The following is a 20484-nucleotide window of genomic DNA, read 5'->3' as shown; positions in this document are numbered from 1 at the left end:
TTAAGGGGTGTTCGACACCGTCGTCCATAGAGAACTTCAAAAGGGGCTTTACCCAAGCTAGATTGATAGCTGTTGTTGTAAGAGAATTCGGCAAATGGAAGGCACTTCTCCCAGTCCATTCCGAATGAGATAACAGAGGCTCGAAGCATGTCTTCTAGGATTTGGTTGACGCGTTCCACTTGACCACTCGACTGAGGGTGGAAAGCGGTGCTAAAGGAGAGACGAGTTCCCATAGCATTTTGGAAACTTTCCCAAAATCGAGAGGTGAAAAGACTTCCTCGATCGGAGTTAATTTCCAAAGGAACACCATGGAGAGACACTATTCGGGAGATGTACAAATCTGCCAGCTGACTAGCGGTTATACTCTCACGAACAGGTAAGAAATGGGCTACTTTGGAAAGACGATCGACCACGACGAGAATAGCATTATTCCCTCTCTTGGTCCTGGGAAAACCGGTAATGAAATCCATACCAATTTTATCCCATTTCCATTCAGGAATAGCTAAGGGTTGAAGGGTGCCCGCAGGCCGTTGGTGCTCTGCTTTTACACGACGACAGACGTCGCAATTAGCAATAAACTGAGCAATTTCTCTCTTCATCCTAGTCCACCAGAACCTCTGACGTAGGTCCTGATACATCTTAGTACTACCGGGATGAATGGTGAGAGGAGATTCATGAGCCTCCTTAAGGATCAACTGCCGTAGATGCTGGTTCTTGGGAACCACTAGACGGTTCTCAAAGTACACAACACCATGATCATTTGTGGAGAAACAACTAGCACCTCCGCTAGCAATGTTCTCTTTGATTTTAGATATTCCCTTATCTCGCTTTTGGGCAGCGATGATTTGATCCGTAAGAGTAGGTTTTGCTACCAAGGTGGAAAGAAAACCTTGAGGAACAATGTGAAGGTTAAGCTTCCGAAATTCCTCATGGAGAAACGGTTGACTTTGTTGTAACGTCAGGTTGTTACAATAAGATTTACGACTTAGCGCATCAGCCATGACGTTGGCTTTCCCTGGGGTGTAGGTTATTCCTAAGTCGAAGTCTGTGATCAATTCAACCCAACGTCTCTGCCTGAGATTCAAATCCGGTTGGGTGAAAATGTACTTCAGACTTTGGTGATCAGTGAATATTTCGCAACGGTTACCGAGGAGGTAATGTCGCCAGGTCTTAAGTGCATAGACTACGGCTGCAAGCTCTAGATCATGAGTAGGATAATTCTCCTCATGTGGGTGCAATTGCCGTGAAGCATAAGCAATTACGTGTCGATCTTGCATAAGAATGCAACCTAGTCCTTGTCGCGAGGCATCGCAGTAGATAACAAAGTCCTTGGAGAAGTCTGGCGGTACCAGTACGGGAGCAGAGGTCAGGCGTCTTTTCAGTTCCTGAAAGCTGTGCTCACATTGTGGAGTCCATTCGAACTTCTTATCTTTCTTGAGGAGTTCGGTTAGAGGTTTAGCAACTTTGGAGAAGTTTTCGACAAAGCGACGGCAATAGCTCGCTAAGCCCAGAAAACTCCGAACTTGCTTGACCGATTCAGGTGGAGTCCAATTAAGGACGGCTTGAACTCGCTCAGGGTTAACAGCAATACCTTTACCAGATATTACATGACCCAGATAGGTCACTTCTGACAACCAGAATTCACATTTAGAAAATTTGGCATAAAGGCGATGCTCTCGAAGTTTCTTCAACACTAGCCTTAAATGTTCGGCATGTTCTTCCTCGTTCTTGGAATAGATGAGTATATCATCGAGGTAAACTACGACGAATTTATCCAAATACTCCATGAAGATTGAGTTCATTAACCGAGAAAAGGTGGCTGGAGCGTTGGTTAAACCGAAGGACATGACGGTGTACTCGTATTGGCCATAACGAGTAACAAAGGCCGTTTTAGGAATGTCCCCATTTCTGATTTTGATTTGATGGTAGCCCAACCTCAAATCCATCTTGGAGAAGACTGAGGATCCAGCGAGCTGATCGTACAGGTCGTTGATCCTGGGAAGCGGATATTTGTTCTTGATTGTGACCAAATTGACAGGTCGGTAATCTACAACCATCCGGTCCGTACCATCCTTCTTCTTGACGAATAGGACGGGGCAAGCCCACGGAGATGAACTAGGGCGGATGAAACCCTTTTTCAAGGACTCATCGAGTTGTTTCTTAAGCTCGGCTAGTTCTAGGGGTGCCATCTTATAAGGTCTTCTAGCAATCGGAACGGTTCCTGGAATGAGATCTATTACGAACTCAACATCCCTGTCAGGTGGAACACCTGGCAATTCCTCTGGGAAGACATCCGGGAAGTCACAGACTACCGGCACGTCCTCAAGGTCTGGCAAAGGGCTGGCGTTAAGAGAATATAATTGTCGCTTGGCTATTCGGGTCAAGACATTGACTATCTTCCCCGAAGGATGGGTGAGTTGAACAGTCCTAGAGAAACAATCAATTTTGGCTTGATGAGCTGACATCCAGTCCATACCCAAAATGATATTAATATCTGAAGATTTAAGGGCTATCAAAGATGCGAGAAAAACAAGTCTGTCGACTTGGATTTCATTTCCATGGCTTACTCTAGAAGTTTGCCATTTGGATCCCGGAGTTTGAATTACCATAGAGGTTGGCATATCACCGAATGCGACGTTATGCAAGCGAGCATAGTTTTCAGATATAAAAGAATGAGAGGCTCCGGTATCGAAAAGAACAGATGCCGGGTGGCAATTAACAAGAAGCGTACCGAGAACGACGTTGGGATCCTCTTGAGCTTCTTCGGCAGAGATACAGTTAACATGGCCACGTGAAGCGGTGACCGGCTTGGCATGGAATATTTTTCCTGTCGGCTTGCCACGGCCAACAGCTTTAGCAGACTGGTTGGGGTTGGTCTGGGGACACTCACGCATATAGTGACCAGATTCCCCACACTTGAAACAAGTCACGGAACTGGTACGTGGAGGAGCATTATTGATTGGACCCCCATAGGGCTTGGCTGGAGTAGACTGTTGAACGGGGCGAGGCGCCTGGAAAGATGGCCTCGGTGTGAACCTGGGTGGCAGGGCGGTGTTGGGCACCCACACGCGGCGCTTCTGAGGACCAGCACCGGATGAGGAACCCATATCACGGCCATGCTTGCGTGTTGCGTCATAGTCAGTCTGACCAGTTTCAGCACTGATGGCTTTGTTGACAAGTTTCTGAAAAGATGTGCACTCATGCAGACGGAGGTCGCGGCGAAGCTCAGGACTAAGGCCCTTACGGAACCTTGCTTGCTTCTTGGCATCAGTAGACACTTCCTCAGTTGCATATCGGGCGAGATTACCAAACTCCCTGCTGTAAACATCCACAGAGAGTCGGCCTTGGGTGAAATTGCAAAATTCTTCACGTTTACGGTCCATGAGACCCTCCGGAATGTGATGTTCACGGAAAGCCTCGCTGAACTCAGCCCAAGTAGTGACATGGCCCGCTGGGCGCATAGCTCCATAATTCTCCCACCATAGACTGGCGGGGCCTTCAAGATGATATGCAGCAAAGGTGACCTTGTCAGCCTCTGCTACCAGCGCGGAACGCAGTTTGTGAGAGATACTGCGAAGCCAGTCATCAGCGTCGAGAGGCTCGACGGAGTGGTGGAACGTGGGTGGATGCAATTTGATAAAATCACTGAGTGACACCACGTTAGCCCTCTGATGGTGTGTTGTATTCTGTTCAATACGCTCCAACAAACGGTTGGTCTCCCGCTTGTTTCTCTCAGCTTCCATCATAACCTCGGCTAGTGAAGGAGGATGAGGCAGATTTGCATCCCTGACTTCACTGCCTTCGGCCTGCTCTTGAGAAGCAGGGTTAGCGCGCGTGTTGACCATCCTAGGTAAACAAGACAATGATTTAGTCAGGATGATAAAATTCCAACATAGAATACAAAATGTAAGGAATAACTCGGAATGCAAGATGATCATCCGTATGACATGGTAGATACAGAAACTGCTTCTTTTATTCCATCGTCATACACACCATACAGGGTTTAGTACAAGACCAAACAAAGTACTATTACGGTGAAAAGAGGATTACATCTTATCGGAGGCATCCCAATCTCCTATACATTATTTTTCTACACCTCCGGAAAGAGTACAAACTAGGTCATATCCCACGAGTCACGCGGGACGATAGAAGACACAGCTAGTGCGAACTAGTGATACTACCACTAACTCAGACCGATCCGTAGTAGTCCTCGTAGAAGTCACCTCCGTAGCCTGGAAGTTCAACATGATCATCCGGAAACAGACGGTCTCGCGGAGCTTGTGGACCATAGGGGCTAGGATGAGGTCTTGGACCAACAGACGGTGGCCTGCGGGGACCGCGAGGTGGGGTGATGCCTCCTACATCACGCCAAACCATCACGTCCGGCAGAGCAGATCTCACAGGATAGAGATCGCGCATATCCGAATATCCAGCTTGCACCGCCGGTGCGAACCGAGTCAATGTGGCCCAGTGGTCAGCACGGGTATTGAAGAGCTCTAACCTTAAGGCCCGATTTTCACGGTCCTTATCCTCGAGCATCTCAGCAGTGGTGCGAGTCCGTGAATCCTCCTGAGTGGGGTCAGCATAGATAGCCTGGAGATACCCTTGTGCTCCCGGAAGTGATCCTGGCATATACCGGAAATCAGAGTCCCGAAATAAACCAGATCTGACTCGCATAATGGTCATCATAGAGTAGGCGGCGTCCTGCACAGCCATCTCAATAGTAACCCCGAGTCCATAGGAGCAGTGAAGAGGCTCGGTGGATCCAGGATAAGATGGAAATATCCTGACAGTGCAGAGATACTGGCTTTGATTAAAATCTCGGAATTGCTCTTCGACCGTGTACTCGGGATACCAGCGGTATCCAGCCTCAGTCATTACCCTGACCAACTTGGCAGTATGGCCGGGTACATCTAGACATCGAGTCAGGCGAACCACTTGATTGAGGTCGCGAGTGGCCATCTGAAAGCACAATCATAATGCAAAGGCATTAGAATTTCTAACAAAATTTCGGCAGCATAACAGCTGTAAATGCTCAGAAAGGATTTTGAGACATTTGACAAAGGATTTGTACACACTCAACATCATCATATCAAAGTTCTGAAACCATTCTAGCAACATAATGTGGTAGTAGAACTGAACTAGGCTTGTAACCATCAAACTTATAAGGTACTACTGATTAGTAACTCGTGATCCTGATAGAGAGAACAGATCCTAATTCCTTAACCCCGGTGGAAGAATGGACTGACTCAGATCAGAAAGTCATAAGGTATAAGAAGTAAAAAGAGCCTTACGTTCCAACCCACAAACAATTCCCCTACATATAACTAAAGAATTTCTAGACTCAACATCGACCAGTTTGGCTTGGAGAACCTACAGGCAGTCCGGCTCTGATGCCAACGCTGTCAGGACCCCGACTCGATGTCACATCGATCTAGCCGGTAACACCTCATATCACTTTGCGGCCTCACGCACGGTATCCCCACGGGTGTCGTCTTACCTTTTCCCGGGACCGTTTGCGCCTTTTGGCTCACGTATATGATAGTGTCGCTAGCATCCATATGATAAGGAGCCCGGGCTGACATGACTAGTCGTAAACCCAAAGTGGCACAGACTTACAGGGACAGGCATCCATGACCCAGCTTCGAACGTGTCGGTCAACAGCAAGTGGGTCCGGGCTGTAGCACTGGGCTAGCAGGACTCCGGTAAACCGGGCTGTAGCGGGCTAACAGGACTCCGGTACTCAAAGCGTGACATTTCCCCGAAGGGACAGACACAGGAACGAAGAAGGACACATGCCGGCCAGCCTAAGTGTTCCAGAGCAGTAGCAAGCTACCATGGCTCAGCGGTAACACTAGGAGACATTTCCCGGTAAGAGAGGCTACTAAAGATAAACAACTAGATAGTCAGATCCCACACATACCAAGCATTTCAATCATACACACAATATGCTCGATATGTGCAAATACAACGAAGCATCACAACATGACTCTATGACACAAGTACTTTATTTAAGGCTCAGGGAGCCATACATAACATACACCAAGGTACGGGTCTCACGACCCAACATACAAGTCATACAGTCATACAAACCAGCAGCGGAAGTACATTGTCTGAGTACAGACAACTAGTAAAATAAAAGAGGCTTGGAAAGCCTAGCTATACTACGTGGTCCATCACAAGCTCAGGGTCACCACCTGGGTCTTTAGCCTACTCGTTGATGTCAACGTCTACATAGAACCCATCAGAAGGGGTTGCAGCGTCTTCTGTAAAATGTAGATTATAGCAACATGAGTACAAAGGTACTCAGCAAGACTTACATCAGATCCTACATACATGCATAGTATCAAGAAGGGTTGGTGGAGTTATTGCAGCAAGCCAGCTTTGACTCTTGGCTAGGCTATCCTACGATACTCCAACTTGAAATGGTTTTGCGCACACGAGTCCACTACTCACCACTTCAATACACTACCGAGGATCCACCTCCGTCTTCCTACGGAAGAGCCATCCTCGGCACTCACACTTATCTTGAGGCTTTTAGTAGTTTCCATTTACTTGTCTATGAACTGTATAGGCAACCAAGTAGTCCTTTACCGCGGACGCGGCTATTCGAATAGATCATGTTAACCCTGCAGGGGTGTACTTCTTCATACATGTTTCCACCACTTAGCGTCTGCACACGACATGTGCTCGGCAGACTTCAAGCGAAAGCCGACGTGGGTGTAGACCACGACCTACCTAAACACTTAAGCCTCTAGTCCAGGTTTATCGCCTATTCAGGTTCCATCCGCAGGGAGTCCGGCCGAGGTTTCCCATACGGCCCCGAACGATGTGAACAGGGTTCCCGAGATACCTAACGGGTATTCGGTACACCGTGCCACGTACCTACCGCATCACAGCCCACCCCTACGGTCAGCGCTGTCCACGGCCTCCAGTAGGCTACAAACACCAGAAACTACTTGCAACTCCTGGACAGAGAGCTAGGTTGAATAAGAAGTCGAGCGGGGTCATATTTCAGGGCCCAATGCATGGTAGTAGCTGTATCTTAAATCACATATACAGATCTCAGTGCTTAAGGTCGGCTTCAATGAAACAACCCACCATGTACTCCTACATGGCCTCTCATCGATACCTTTACCAAATCGTGTTCACCACACTCTCATTACCGACATAATCATTTCACTCTAGCCCATCACCCAGATGAACCAGACCTGACACGACTCTAAGCATAGCAGGCATAGCAAGGTAGGAACAACACATACATAGGGCTCAATCAACTCCTACACATGCTAGTGGGTTTCATCTAGTTACTGTGGCAATGATAGGTCATGCAGAGGAAATGGGTTCAACTACCGTAGCACACAACAGTTTGAATCGCGTTGTCTTAATGCAGTAAAAGAGAGCAGGAGCGAGAACATGGGATTGTATCGATATGATCAAATGGTTGGTTGCTTGCCTGATGGTTCGATGCACTGATACGGTTCTTCGTTAGGGTAATCACGGTACTCCTCGGAGGCAGAACCTGTCGCAAAGGACACCGATACACAACCATCACCAAACAATGTGCAACAATATGATGCATGCATGAAACATAGCAATATGAGTGTGTTGGGCTAATGCAACTAAAACCAGAAGGGTTTGAACAAATTTGAATCAAGGATTCAAATTTCAAATTCAAATATGGCCTTTTAAAGTGCTTTTCCTTGTTCTGCTTAAAACATCAATTTAACTTGTTTGATCATGCATGAAAATAGTACAGATGGATAGATTGGATTTTTCTGATCATTTTTCATATATAACTTGTCCAATTTGGAGTTACAGAATAAAAGTTATGAATTTTTGAAGTTTAAATAATATTCTGGAATTTCCTGATTAAAATTAAATCCAGAAATTATAATTATTGCGCCAGCATGACATCAGCATGACGTCAGTGGTCAACTGCGGCTGGCTGAAGTCAAACCTGACGTGTGGGGCCCACACGTCAGTGACAAGGGGGTTAAACAGGGTTAATTTAATCCTAATTACTAATTAGTGGCGCTGGGGCCCACTAGTCAGTGTCAGGGGGTTAACTAACAGTGGTTAGCGCTAATCCTAATTAGCTACAGGGCTGGGCCCACCTGTCAGGGACTCAGGGGGTGTCCTGCCGTGGTCAAAGTGGGTCAAACCCACCGGCGACGTGACGCCGGCGAGGCCCGAGACGGCGGCGCGATGCGGAATCGCGCCATAGGGCACGGGAGAGGCCGTGCTTGGGCTCGTTGGAAAGCTCTTGCTCCCGCGCGTCGAACGGTGGCCGTGGCTGGGCCTGGGGTGGCCGGAGTCGACGGCGGCGAGCTCGGCTGCGGCCGCCGGGGTTCGGTCGTGCACGGGAACAGGGTTGGAGCTCGAAGGCGAGCGAAGCGAGGCGCTAGGGATGCTCTACGGGGTCTTGCGAACTCGTTGGACTCGCCGGGGTGACCAAATGGTCACCGGAGCTGCGTCGACGGCGAGCTCGGCGACGGCGGAGGTTCGGCCGTGGTGGGGAGGAGGCTACGGTGGGGGAACGAGGGGAGGAGAGGGGGAAACGGTGGCGTAGCTCACCGCGGTTGCAGTGGGCGTCGAAGCGGGCTCGGGGACGCGCTGGAGACGGCGAATCGACGGCGACGGTGGTCGGAGCCCGAAGAGGGGAACGGCGACGTGGCGGCGATGCAGGGCTTCCGGGGAGCTGTGGGTCGGTGGAGAGGGAAGAGGGGGTCGTGGCGGAGCTCCTGAGCTAGTCGGGGGAGCGAGGGGTGGCCGGAGACGGCTGCTATGGCGAACGGCGGCGACGGGGGTGTTCGGCCGTGTGAGGGAGAGAGCGAGGGGAGGAGGGAGGAACTGAGGGAGAGTGAGAGAGAGCAGGGGGAGAGGCGTGGCGTCGCCCGGGGCATCGAGGCGAGGAGGGAAGGGCAGGCAGGCAGGGAGAGAGGTGGCGTGGCGCGGTGGCGCGCGCGCACGCCGGCCACACTCCCCTCCCTCTGTCGGGACGAAGACGACAGAGGAGGGAGATGGGCTGGGCCGGCTGCTGGCTGGGCCAGCCAGCTGGCTGGGCCGCACAGTGGAGGAGCCCAGGTAAGCTCCTCCTGTTAATTATTTCTGTTTTCTAATTTCTGACATTTGTTTTGATTTAAATAAAATATTAAATCATTTTATTTCCTTATGCCAATTTTTGCAGGGGCTAGATATATTATTTCAGAGCTCCTTTATAAATGGCATAATATTTGGACATATATTAATATATATAATTAATATATTTCCAAAGCAAATATTTATGCATTAATTCCAAATGCCCAAAATAAATACCTATGAGCTCTCAAAAATATTGGTTTGATTATTATCTCTGTCCAATATTTTCAGAGAGCAACATGAGCATTTTCTTGGACCCTTTTGGAGAAATTTTTATTTGGGTCATTTTCAAAATGCTTCTGAGGGTTTCACAAATCCCCATTTCAAATTAAATGGAATTTTAAACATGATGCACACACTCTGATGCATGACGAGCTAGGGTGTGACAGTGCGTACATGCCTGGCCGGAAAACGGCCCTTCGTTAAGGCGGAGGAATTCTAACATTCCCATAGGTCATCGAGTGGTTGACCAGTCTCACGCTATATCATGACAGTCAGTTTTCGGCTTTCTCTACTGAGGTGCTCGTCCGGATGAACCAGGGCACCATCGCAGTAGTTCTCCTGGTGCTACCTTAGCCGGTAAAGCGGAACGTAAGGCACCAAAACACAGGAGTCGGGCAAACCCAACATTTGACCAAAGACAATGATTCGGAGCTGATGCATATAGGGCCAAACTCGCGACGCCGAACACTCCCTAAGGTATTCGGTCTTTGTGGTATAAACCGGGCCTAAATAGTGGCCTTTGTAAGAAGCCCCTTGTGTCCAGGTACGTGCATTGTTCTAGCGTGGCCACATGCCAAGACGTCGGCATCCTTCTCAACGGTGGATATGTATCAACAAGAGACAGTAAAAAAGGTTTACACAGGGTCTTAATCTAAAAAGAATCCTTGGAGCGGGTCCCTGCTGCACGTCTGCGCCTGTGTCTCCGTTGTGCCGTATCCTGGACGGGTCACGATGATCGTCTGTAAAAGAGAGGAATTTAGGTGAAAAAGTTGTCGTGCAAAAAGATAGTTTATTAAAGAAACCATGTATAATTCAAGATGAGAAGAAATTGCCACTTGTCTGCGCGTGTTGAGCCCCTTGTATTGACAAATAGGGGTGTGACCGTTTATTCGGTATAAGTAGCGGCGCCGGACTCGATTAGTTGTGTCTAAGGTCTTGACGACCTATTGGATGCTTTCGCTGCTCCGGGTGCCTTTAGTGTCTGGCTGCCAAGGCAGCCTCACTCTCTTCGGCGCGCAGAGATCGCTTGATATTTCCGTGCACTGTAATGATGCCACGTGGACCGGGCATCTTGAGTGTGAGGGAGGCGTAGTGTGGTATTGCATTAAAGCGAGCGAAAGCTTCACGTCCGAGCAGTGCTTGATAGCCACTTTGAAATGGAGCGATGTGGAAAGTTAAATGCTCGCGACGGAAGTTATCGGGGGAGCCGAATATAACTTGTAGTGGGAGGGAGCCCATACAACGAGCCCCTGGGCCTGGCATTACTCCTTTAAAGGTAGTATTGCTATGGCGAATTTGTGTTGGGTCTAACCCCATTCCGCGGATTGTATCCTGATATATTAGGTTTAGGCTACTGCCGCCGTCCATCAAGACTCGTGTGAAGTGATATCCGCCAATTACTGGGTCTAATACTAGGGCAGCCCATCCCGCGTGTTGGATACTTGCTGAGTAATCGCGATGCTCGAAAGTGATCGGTTGAGATGACCAGTGGCAGGACTTCACGGTGACAGGCACTTGGGTATATTTTCCTGGGAGTGCCGCGTTGTTTTTTCCCTTGATCACGTGTAACATGTTTACTGTTTTGACTTCCGGTGGAAATTTCTTTTGTTCCCCCGTGTCTTGCTTGGGGGCTCGTCCTTGTCTTCACTTGGTGTATCCTCCCCCTTGTGTACGGTGTTGAGCTTGCCGGACTGCTTGAAGACCCAACATTCTCTGTGGGTATGATTAGCAGGTTTACCAGGGGTACTATGGATCTGACATACTTGGTCCAGAATTTTGTTGAGGCTGGACAGTTCATCCCTGGTGCCTTTAGGGGGCGGCTTTTGACCTGGCCGAGAGCTTTTGAATCCGGCATTTACTGCCGTGTCCTTCGTGCTGTCTTCTTTATTCCGGCGTTTGTTATTGCTGTTGCGCCGTGATTTCCCGTTTACATCTCTAACTTTAGATGTACTGGGGTCGCTGGTGCTGCATCTGGCTAGCCAGTTGTCCTCACCCGCGCAAAAGCGGGTCATGAGGTTTGTTAATGCGGCCATCATTCTCGACTTATTTTGGCCGAGGTGTCTGGCAAGCCATTCGTCATGGATGCTATGCTTGAAATCTGCCAAGGCTTCGGCATCCTGACAGTCGACAATCTGGTTCTTTTTAGTAAGAAACTTGTTCCAAAGCTTTTGGGCTGACTCTCCGGGCTGTTGAGTTATATGACTCAAATCGTCCGCATCAGGAGGTCGGACATAAGTCCCTTGAAAATTTGCCCGAAAGGCCTCTTCGAGCTCTTCCCAACTTCTAATGGAGATTTCGGGGAGGCCTTTGAGCCAATGACGAGCTGGCCCTTTGAGCTTGAGGGGTAAGTACTTGATGGCGTGGAGATCATCTCCTCGAGCCATATGGATATGAAGGATGTAGTCCTCAATCCAGACCCCAGGGTCTGTTGTTCCGTCGTATGCCTCTATGTTTACGGGCCTGAATCCCTCTCGAAATTCATGGTCCAGCACCTCATCGGTAAAACATAGGGGGTGTGCGGCACCCCTGTAGCTGGGTGTACCGCGTTGTTCAGATGTTTGTTGTGTTGCATTGTATGCTGGGGCGCGCTTGTGTGGTCCATAGATGGATCTTGTTGCACCGTCCTTTGGGTGCGAGCCCTCGCATGGGTCGCGTATTGTATTGTGAGCGGCGTTGTATGCCGCTCTGTGTTGGTAGAGGGGTCTTCTATCCGACCAGGTGGCTGCTTTGATATTTGGTTGTGGGGGGTCTGAGGCCTCCTCATCGAATTCGGGTAGCAGCTTCCGCTTTGGGTAGCTCTTGGAGGGGCGATTGTCGCCGTACCTTGCTGCAGTGTTGAGTATTTTACTCCACCGGATTTGCAGTGTGTCTTGCGCGGCCTTGAGCCTTTGTTTCTGCTTTTTAAGACTCCTCGCGATGGCCACAAGCCTTTTACGGGCATTCTGCTGCTCCGGGTGCCTGTCCGGCGTTATGTTGTCCGGACCATTATCCTTGATAGAATTTGTTTGTTCGGTTTGATTATCCGGATTGCCGTTGTCCGGCAGCGGTTCGCCCTGCTCCAGCGCTAGGTCCGTGTGATCGCTATTTCTGTCGAGGCGGGATTTGGGGCGGCGCTTGCATCGCCGCTTTGACTGCCTTTCGAGGGAACAAACCTTCGGTGTGTCCTTCCGCTCCTCGTCGTCATCTTTTGGTGCGTCCACCATGTATATGTCATATGACGAGGTGGCGTTCCAGGGCCCAATAGGCACTGGTTCTTCATCGTCTCCATCATCGGCGTCCATACCATCGATGTCTTCGGAGTCGAAGTCGAGCATGTCGGTTAAATCGTCGATAGTGGCTACAAAGTGGGTGGTGGGTGGGCTTTGAATTTCTTCATCGTCCGTATCCCAACCTTGCTGACCATGCTCCGGCCAGGGCTCTCCTGATAAAGAGAGAGACTTTAGTGTCTTCACAATATCGCCGAAAGGCGAGTGCTGAAAGATGTCCGCGGCAGTAAACTCCATGATCGGCGCCCAATCGGATTCGATCGGCAGGGGCGCGGAGGGTTCGGAGTCCGGAGAGGAGTCCGGCTCCTTGGAGTCACGAGTCTCGCAGAGTGCGGGGCTGGTGTTCGGCTCGATCGCCGTTGGGATCGCAGCCCCCGAGGCGGCGTCCAACCACCCATCCTCGATCGGCGCAGTTGGCTCCGAATTAAGGGTCGAAGCCGATGCGGGTGCGTCCTCCAGGGCACTGTTCGGCGGCAGAGCTAGATCATGCTCGTCGTGACAGTGCGGCGCGCTCGGCAGTGGCTCAAATCCGTCGAAGATCAAGTCCCCGCGGATGTCAGCCATGTAGTTTAAGCTTCCAAATCTGACCTGGCGGCCAGGGGCATAGCTTTCGATCTGCTCTAGATGGCCAAGTGAATTGGCCCGCAGTGCGAAGCCGCCGAAGGCGAAGATCTGTCTGGGGAGGAAGGTCTCACCCTGGACTGCATCGCTATTGATGATCGTAGGAGCCATCGAGCCTGATGGCGACGCCATAGAGGAACTCCCAATGAAAGCACCAATGTCGGTGTCAAAACCGGTGGATCTCGGGTAGGGGGTCCCGAACTGTGCGTCTAGGCTGGATGGTAACAGCAGGCAAGGGACACGAAGTTACCCAGGTTCGGGCCCTCTCGATGGAGGTAAAACCCTACGTCCTGCTTGATTAATATTGATGATATGGGTAGTACAAGAGTAGATCTACCACGAGATCGAAGAGGCTAAACCCTAGAAGCTAGCCTATGGTATGATTGTTGTTGTGTATGTTGTCCTACGGACTAAAACCCTCCGGTTTATATAGACACCGGAGAGGGTTAGGGTTACACAAAGTCGGTTACAATGGTAGGAGAACGGCATATCCGTATCGCCAAGCTTGCCTTCCACGCCGAGGAAAGTCCCTTCCAGACACGGGACGAAGTCTTCAATCTTGTATCTTCATAGTCCAGGAGTCCGGCTGAAGGTATAGTCTGGCCATCCGGACACCCCCCAATCCAGGACTCCCTCATAGGCCTTTGTCCTTTTTTGCACTAACCACCATGTGGGAATAAGTATGGGCACTCTGCGTCGTATGTATCAGCCGAAAGCTCAATGGACGTCAGCAATGGAGCGGCGCATGCCGGGTTGGACTACGTAAGCACCTGCCTTTTTAAGGAGGTAGATAGGTCATGCTCGCCGGCCACCCACGCAACATGAAGGAGTGCAAATGGCGATGGCCCATGACCCTTTCGCATTTAGGATGTAGACTAGCGTGCTGGCCTCGCTGATGAGCCTAGGTAGGACTGCAGTGTATTGATCAGCCAAGGCCGGTCATGACCTGATGGTGTGTCCGGCCAGAGTTGATCAAGAGTGTTGGATAAGTTGGTGCACCCCTGCTGGGAAGTATTATATCTATTGGAATATCCGTCTCCACGGTAATGGAAGCTCGGAGTTGTATCCCGATCGATACAACTAGAACTTGATGCTGAGGAATGTAATGGAAATGATGGCTCTGGGATTGTTTTCTCGCAGGGAGTCGAGGAAGTGATCTATGGGCATGTTACAACATACTTACTAATATTATAATATGCCACTCTTATCTCTTCTGATGCTGCTAGATGCTTGAAGTTGCTAGTCTTCGATAGGCTAGCCTTTACCCTTCTCTTCTGGCATTCTGCAGTTCAGTCCACAGATACTACCCATTTCATTGATACCGATACATATTTAGTGTAGATCCTTGCTCGCGAGTACTGTGGATGAGTACTCACGGTTGCTTTGCTCCCCTTTTTCCACCTCTTTCCATTCTTCTCGGATGCTGCAACCAGATGATGGAGCCCAGGAGCCAGACGCCACCTTTCACGACTACTACTACTACTACACCGAGGGTGCCTACTACTACGTGGAGGCCGCCGCCGACTAGGAGTAGTTAGGAGGCTCCCAGACAGGAGGCCTTGCCTTTTTGATCGATGTTGCTTTTGAGCTAGCCTTCTTAAGGCAATCTTGTTTAACTTATGTCTGTACTCAGATATTATTGCTTCCGCTGACTCTTGTGTATTCGAGCTTATGAATTCGAGCCCTCGAGGCCCCTAGCTTGTAATATAAAGCTTGTATTATTTTAATTTGTGTCTAGAGTTGTGTTATGATCTCTTGCAGTGAGTCCCTGATCTTGATCATACACATTTGCGTGTATGACTAGTGTACGATTGAATCGGGGGCGTCACAGGGTGCCCCGAGGGGGGCACAACCCAACAAGGCGCGCTTGGGGGCCCAGGCGCGCCCAGGTGGGTTGTGCCCACCTCAGTGGCCTCCCGCACCCCCTCTTCGCCCTATAAATTCCCAAATATTCCAAAAACCCTTGGGGTAACCCTAGACTAGAAGTTCTGCCGCTGCAAGCCTCTATAGCCATGAAAAACCAATCTAGACCCCGTTTCGGCACTCCACCGGAGGGGGAAATCATCACTGGTGGCCATCTTCATCAACCCGATGGCCACCATGATGAGGAGGGAGTAGTCCACCCTCAGGGCTGAGGGTTTGTACCAGTAGCTATGTGTTTAATCTCTCTCTCTCTCTAGTGTTCTTGATGGCATGATCTTGATGTATCGAGGGCTTTTTTAATATAGTTGGATGATATGGTGTTTTCCGCTCTCAATCTTGTTGTGATGAATTGAGTTTTCCCTTTGAGATTTCATTTTATCGGATTGAATACTTTTATGGATCTAAGAGCACTTGATATATGTCTTTCATATGAATACCCGTGGTGACAATGGGGCATTATTTGGATTCACTTGATATATGTTTTGGCACTCAACTCGCGGATTCCCGAGGTGACATTGGGGTAATCTAGGCATAGGGGTTGATGCACGTTCTTATCTTTGTTTCTCCTGTTGAAATCTTGGGGCACTCTTTGAGTTTCTTTGTGTTGAATTGAGTATTATGAATCTGAAATTATTTGGTGTTATTTTAGTACGAATTCTTGATAGATCGATCAGAAAGAATGGCTTCGAGGAGGTTTCGTACCCTACAAACGATTTCTTCTTATGTTCTCTGCTAGATAGGAACTTTGGAGTGATTCTTCGTTGCACGTTGAGGGATGGTTATATGATCCAATTATATTAGTGATGTCTACTATGCAACTTTATTCTTGTAGACACGTGTTGGGCCTCAAAGCGTGGAGTTTTGTAGGACAGTAGCAATTTTGCCTCAAGTGGATGACCTAAGGTTTATGAGTCCATGTGAGGTGTAGGATGAAGATGGTCTCTCTCAAACGACCCTGCAACCAAATACAAGAAATATCTTGTGTCCCCAACACACCAAATACAATGGCAAATTGTATAGGTGCACTAGTTCGGCATGAGATGGTGATACAAGTGTAATATGGATCGTAGAAATATGTTTTTATAATATGAATAAATAAAAACAGCAAGGTAGCAAATAGTAGACGGGCACAAAAATGGTGTTTCAATGCTTTAAAACAAGGCCTAAGGTCCGTACTTTCTCTGGTGCAACCTCTCAACAATGCTAACATAGTTGGATCATATGATTATCCCTCAAAGTGCAATAAAGAATCACTCCCGATTTCCTATTAGTGGAGAACAAAAGATAGGAATTGTTTGTAGGGCACAAAACCTCCTCAAAGCTATTTTTCTGCTTGATCTATTCAAGAGTCCGTACTAAAATAACACAAAGCTATTGTTTCCGTTCGATTTATCCTAGAGTTCCTACTAGAATAACACGAAAGCAAATTCATATTCATAATACTCAATCCACACAAAGAACTACAAGGAGACCCCAAAGTTTCCGTCGGAGAAAAGATAATAAAAACGCCCATCAACCCCTATTCATAGATTACCCCAATATCACCGCGGGGATCCGTGATTTGAATGCCATAACATATATGAAGTGAATCAATATGATACCTCATTGTCACCTCAAGTATTCATACCGCAAGACATATATCGTGTGTTCTCATATCTGAATATTCAATCCGACAAGACAAATCTTCAAAGGGTAAAGACTCAATTCATCACAACAAGAGTATAGAGGGGAGAAACATCATATGATCTGACTATATTAACAAAGCCCATGATATAGATCACGAGAGAGAGAGAGAGAGAGATAAACCACATAGCTACTTGTACAAACCCTCAGCCCCGAGGGTGGACTACTCCCTCCTCATCATGGTGGCCGCCGGGGAGATGAAGATGCCCACTGGAGATGGTTCCCCCCTCTGGCAGGGTGTCGGAATGGGTCTAGATTGGTTTTCGGTGGCTACAAAGCCCTGCAGTGGCGGAACTTCTGATCTATGTTAACCCCGAAGGGTTTGGAAATATTTGGGAATTTATAGTGCAAAGAAGGGGTGCGGCAGGCCACCGAGGTGGGCACAACCCACCTGGGCACACCAGGGGGCCCTAGCACACCCTGGTGGGTTGTGCCCCCCTCGGGGCACCCCCCCAGGTGCAGCTCTGGCCCATTGGGTTCCTTCTGGTCCAAAAAAATCTTTGTAAAGTTTCATTGTGTTTGGACTCCGTTTGATATTGATTTTCTGTCATGTAAAAAACAAGCAAAAAACAGCAACTGGCACTGGGTCAATAGGTTAGTCCCAAAAAATGATATAAAGTTGCTATAAAATGATTTTAAAACACCAAAGAATGATAAAATAATAGCATGAATACTTCATAAATTATTGATACGTTGGAGACGTATCAGCATCCCCAAGCTTAATTCCTACTCGTCCTTGAGTAGGTAAATGATAAAAGAAATAATTTATGAAGTGTGAATGCTAGCAAAGTGCAAAAGTTTGATCAATGATAATTTCAATCACTTTTCCTAGCATCATAACAACAATTCTTTCTTATGAAACTTCTCATGTTATAGTGGCAACTAATTCACATGTTAAGGTTCAAACAATGAATTCTCTCGAAACCCAACAACCTATGTTCTTAGTCATCAAACAATTGTAATTCAACTTATTCAACAGAGTTTAAGTAAGAGCTCCACATACTCAACCATCATATAGTCTTCTATGATTGCTAACACTCACCGCATACACATGAGCAAAACGTTTCAACCGGACACATAGAAAGATAGGGGCTTATTGTTTTGCCTCCCAACGTATTCACCTCAAGTGTGATGTCAACAATAATAACTCATGCCACCCATATTCAACTGGACATATGTGCCTAGATATTTCCTCACCACATGATGCTAACAAAAAGAGAAAAATAAAAAGGAATGGAGAGAAATACTTTGACTCTTTGCATAAACATAAATACTGAAAAGTAAAAGATAGGCCCTTTGCAGAGGGAAGTATAGATTTGTAGAGGTGCCAGAGCTCAAAGCGAAAATTGAGAGATAAAAACATTTTGAGAGGCATACTTTTCCCAGCAACGAAAACGACTTAGAGCTCCCAACACTTTCCATGCTAGATATATCATAGGCGGTTCCCAAACAGAAAATAAAGTTTATTCCTTTTTCCACCATACTTTCACTTTCCATGGCTAATTGTATCCACGGGTGCCCTCCATACCAAAACTTTCCAAGGAATTTCTTATTTGACAACATAAAGTAAATTCATTTTTCATTTCGGGACTGGGCATCCCTAATACCTTTGCCTTACTCTCGTGCAATGACAAGTGAATAAGCACTCATCGTGAGAATAACACATCTAGCATGGAAAATATTGGCCACCCCTCACCGCCTCGCGAGCGGTACAAGCACACAAAAGAGAAATTTATTTTGAAAATTAGATATGGTGCATACAAATTTGCTTAGAATAGCCAAAGAATACCACATGTAGGTAGGTATGGTGGACTCTTCAAAATAAGATTTGGGTTTAAGAGTTTTTGGATGCACATGTTGTATCTCTACTTGGTGCGGGATTTTTGGCTAGCAAATATGGGGGGCAAGCACCACATGTTCAAGTATCTATGACAATATAACTTCTATGTGAATATGAACAAACATAAACCATGTTGTCTTCCTTGTCCAACATCAACAATTTTGGCATATAATATTTTGATGGGGGCTCACAATCACAAAAGATTTCCATGATAGTGTATTTGTATGTGAAAGTTCTCTTCCTTATACTAATTCTTCGTAAATTGCTTGTATGACCAGTATTGTGATTGTCAAACCTCAAAAGATTTCACTTTCTAAACCCAATGTGAAGTTACCACTAGGCATGATATGATTTTAACTTCATGACATTCAATTTATTCAACAATTTTATTCATAGGATATAAGTGAAGCGCAAGAGTAAATGACATAGAAAAGAGCTTCGTTGGCGGGATGTGAATGTCGCTTACTTAGCCTCCCTAGCAACTATTTGAGGACTCTATTTTATTCACAAACTTTCAGATCTAAACACCTTTTTAAAACAGCAAGCAAAACAAAATAAAATGACAATCCAAGGATAGCATGCAGCATGCGAAGAAGCAAAAACTTAGGCTCAATTGATACTAACCGATAATTGTTGAAGAAGAAAGGTGGGATGCCTACCGGGGCATCCCCAAGCTTAGATGCTTGAGACTTCTTGAATATTATCTTAGGATGCCTTGGGCATCCCCAAGCTTGAGCTTTTGTGTCTCCTTAATTCCTCTCATATCACGGTTTTCCTAAATCTCAAAAGCTTCATCCAGACAAAACTCAACAAGAACTCGTGAGATAAGTTAGTATAAACCAATGCAAAAACCTTATCATTCTCTACTATAGCAAATCACTAAAATTATTATTTAACATTCATACTAAATGCCTCTGCATATTTAATACTCCTATCCTCAAATAGGATCATTAAACAAGCAAATATATGCAAACAATGCAAACATAACAACAATCTGCCAAAACAGTACAGTCTGTAAAGAATGCAAGAGTATCAATACTTCCCTAACTCCAAAAGTAATGAAAATTTTACCACATCGTAGAAAATTTATCATAGCTCATTTTTTAAAAAGTTTCAACATTTTATCACATTCTGACTTTTCTAGGGAATTTTTGCAACAGTGGTAAACTTTATGTTTCCAAACAGCAACATGTATACTTACAAAATAAGCATGGAAAAGGCTACCATTGCCACTTTTATTGAAATAAAAGGTGCAAAACATTATTATAAATAACAGAAAGAAAATCCTAGAAAAATAAATTGACGTTCCAAGCAAAACACATATCATGTGATGAATGAAAACATAGCTCCAAGTGAGGTTACCGATAATGTTGGAGACGAAAGAGGGGATGCCTTCCAGATCTTCCTTGGATATTTCCTTAGGGGTGCCTTGGTAATCCCCAAGATTAGGTTCTTGTCACTCCTTATTCTCCTCATATCGATATCTCACCCAAAACCTGAAAACTTCAATCACACAAAACTTAACGGAACTTTGTGAGATAGGTTACTATGATAAAGTGCAAACCATTCCACTCTTGGTACTGTCAAAGACAAGATTCATAATTGTTTCCACACAATGCCTACTGTATCATATCATTTCTACAATTTATATTAAGCAATATAAGCCATAGAAACTAGAAAATAAGCAAACTATGCATTGAAAACAGAATCTATCAAAAACAGAACAGTCGGTAGTAATCTGTACTCAAACCATACTTCTGCTACTCCAAAAATTCTGAAAAATTAGGA

This window comes from Triticum aestivum, chromosome 6A (assembly GCF_018294505.1).
Source record: "Triticum aestivum cultivar Chinese Spring chromosome 6A, IWGSC CS RefSeq v2.1, whole genome shotgun sequence".
Taxonomy (NCBI): domain Eukaryota; kingdom Viridiplantae; phylum Streptophyta; class Magnoliopsida; order Poales; family Poaceae; genus Triticum; species Triticum aestivum.
This window is presented reverse-complemented; position numbering follows the sequence as displayed.